The sequence below is a fragment of the Orycteropus afer genome, unplaced genomic scaffold (assembly GCF_000298275.1).
Source record: "Orycteropus afer afer isolate SDZICR_OR568_19922 unplaced genomic scaffold, OryAfe1.0 scaffold00960, whole genome shotgun sequence".
Taxonomy (NCBI): domain Eukaryota; kingdom Metazoa; phylum Chordata; class Mammalia; order Tubulidentata; family Orycteropodidae; genus Orycteropus; species Orycteropus afer.
In genome coordinates this window covers 444,947-448,101 of record NW_006922547.1, presented here as the reverse complement: position 1 = coordinate 448,101, position 3,155 = coordinate 444,947, and positions in this window count along the sequence as shown.

The window sequence follows — 3,155 nt, the reverse complement described above, 5'->3', positions numbered from 1 at the left end:
TAAATCTTTGTTCTGATTTTTCTTCATACAGGCTAGTGTCCAGGGATTTGTCTTCTAGTTGGGATATGCATTCTTCAGCCAGTTCTAACCTACTCTTTTGTGCTTCTACTATGTTGTGTAATTCTGTCATTTTGGTATTCATCTTTTGCATTTCGGTACTCATCTTCTGCATTTCTAACTGCTGTTTCTGTATGAGTTCTTAATACTCTGTTTCTGAATGATTCTCTGAGTTCCTCCACAGAACTGTCTGTGTTCTCCTTGTTTCTGTTTGGGTTTCCTTGGGCTCTTGTACAGTTCTATAAACATATCTTCTAAATTCCTTCTCAGATAATTCTATTGCCCCTTCTTCCTCCATCTATAGTGAGACCTGTGCATGTGGTTTTTCTTCCAATGCCTTGTCCTGTTTTTTTTTTGTTTGTTTGATTTGAGGTTGCCTGTTGTTGCCTAAACATTTTGAGGTTGTCTTTAACTGTTGGTTACATGTTGATTTGTTTTGTCTTGGTTTTATGGTTTAATATTTTGAAAAGGTGTAGCTGGTGTATTTTATTTTATTTAGTTATTAATTTAGGTATGCTGGGTTGCTCTGCAGTTTTCTTTGTGATGGTGGAATCACTGTGTAGAATGTGGATATGGGTTTCTGTTTGTCATAAAGATGGTTTAGAGTTCTAACTGGGAGGTTTTATGTTGGCTGAATGTGTTTTTTTCTGTTGGATGAGTGAAGTTACTGGCAGAGAATGTGGGAGTGGAAAAAGGAAAGCTTGCTGTTGCTAGGGGCGGTTTCTAGGGCTTTGAGCGGGCTGGTACTGATGATGTACTGTTATTTACAGGCCTGCATCTCAATTTCAGGAGAGACACCAGTTGTTAGGGGGTTGCCACTTTCTGCCAGGCTCAGACACACACAAAAACTCTGCCCTCTAGGCCCTACCTGTGCCAAAAAGCTGACCCAAGGCAACCTCCCGACTCCGCAATCCTTTGCAGGTGCTCCTCTCACTGGCCCTGCCTGCCCGTGGTGCCGGACCAACTCACCCAGACTGTGATCAGCTCAGGAGTTTGTCTGTGAGTCTGCCCACCTGCAGTGCCAAAGATGTGCTCAGTTTCTGCTGCGCTGGAGTCGGGAGAGTGCCTGCTAGTAATTTGTGGTTCCGATATTAGTGATAAAGTCAAGCGCAGACCACTCAGTGCCACTAAGCTAACCCAAGCCTATTCAGTGACCTGCTGAGAAGGGAGTGAGCCCACCCTCCTGGAACACCATTGGGCTCTCTGCTTGGGTTTCAGTGGTGCTGGACGTGCATTTAGCCAACCCAAGTTACCGATAAAATCAGGTGCTGAAGGTAGATCCTTGGGGTGATCACTGGTACGCTGGTGTGGTCACTGGTATGCTGGTATGGTATGGATTGTCTCTGCCTTAACCCTGGCAGGTGTAGGATGGCCGTTCTCGCCTGCCATTCGCTTCCCCAGAGAAGTCTCTAATGGCCTTTCTTGGCTGCCTGTCCGTGCTCCACTGGATAGATCTTTTATTTCTTTCCCTGTACCTTTCCTCTAATTCTACTCCTCTGAGTTTGGTGCATTCTGACTCAGTGAGCTGTTCAGAGCACCAAAATCCCTAATTCAAACTGCTGTACCTAGTTTTTCAAGCATTAAGATGCTAGAGGAAAACAGTGTGGTGATTACTGACAAGACTCCATTTTGAATGGGGGTGAGAACAGTTTTGAAGGGTAAAATTTGTTATAGCCAAAATTGAAAAAATACATGGAAGAGTCAAATCTTGTATAATTGTGAGGGGTAGAGCTGGACTAGGGTAAGGTAAGTAATCTCAGCTGCCAGCCCATTACTTGGAAAACACTGAGAGTGCCTCCTGTTAGTATTCACTCTAGGCACTTGCTCACCTCGTCCTAGTCCAGTCCTTAAAGCTAAAAACTGATCCCAGTGAAAAAGAGGTAAGATTTGTGGAAATTGAAAAATGGAACTGTTTTCCGGATGGGCAGGAATTTTTTACTTCAGGTGTTTTGTTCACTCTTCTATCCCCAGTGTCTGGAACACTGCTTGATAGAACAGGAAAACAAACATTGAATGAAAGAATGACTGGGTAATGAATGAATTGATCCACACCTTCACCCAGAAAGCCAACCCTGGGAGGACTTTGGAAGAATCACAAGGGAGGTGTCTGTGGGGCAATCTACTTCCCTAGAGATTTACAGCCTCGAGAACCCAGTGGAGGTCGCCATGAGTTGGAGGTGGCAGTGAGTTTTGTGTGTGTGTGTGTGTGTGTGTGGTCCTCGCAGGAGATTCAGTGACACTGATGGTGACCCGGGTGTTAGAGTGCAGTGCATGTGACTGTTGGCTCTGCCATCCTCCCTAGCCCCATGTTGTGTATTGGGCCTGGATGCTTTGAGCTTAGAATCCATTCACATCCCCTTTAGGCCTGGGAGTCTTCACGCTTCTTTGGTAAGGCAAACCAGAGGCAGAGCAGACATGCTGGGCATTTTCCCATGTGAGTGACTACACCACTTTCACAGTTTGTCAGTGCTTGATGAACATCTCAAAGAATTGATGACCCTGGATGCAGACAAGCAGGAATACTTAAGTGAGTCAGTGGCCCTGGCTGGGTGTGGAGCAAAAGGATCTAGAACAGTTGCATGACCTGTTAACCGAAGAATCTGGCAGTCTGCACTCAATGGATAGAGGGGACTTCAAAATGTGAACATGTGGGGGATGGAGGAGAAGAGGGCCCTGGAGGACCGTGAGCCTTAGGGGTAAGCAGAGGAGGAAAGATTACCAGTGAAATCTTTAATTTGAAAAAAAAAGCAACCAGAGATGTAGGAGGATATCCTGGGAAGTGGTGTTTTGGCAGCCAAGAGTAGAGGTATTCTTAGGAGGAGGGACAGAGACGTTAGTAGCACTCACAGGGTCCCCTGTACAGAGGTCAGCAAGGCAAGGTTAAGAAGTGAGTTGGTGTCAAAATGGTCATGTATAGGTGACACTCCTTCAGAGGAGATACATGTGGCTCTGAAGTAGGTCATTGGGGTTCACAGTCCCTGTCTATGATTTTGGCCAAATGATCCTTTTCCTCAAGATAGTGCTTGCCTCCTGGGGTGGTTCCAGGATTAAATGAGAATGTCTCTGTAAAGCAGCCAGGAGAATGCCTTGTAATATGG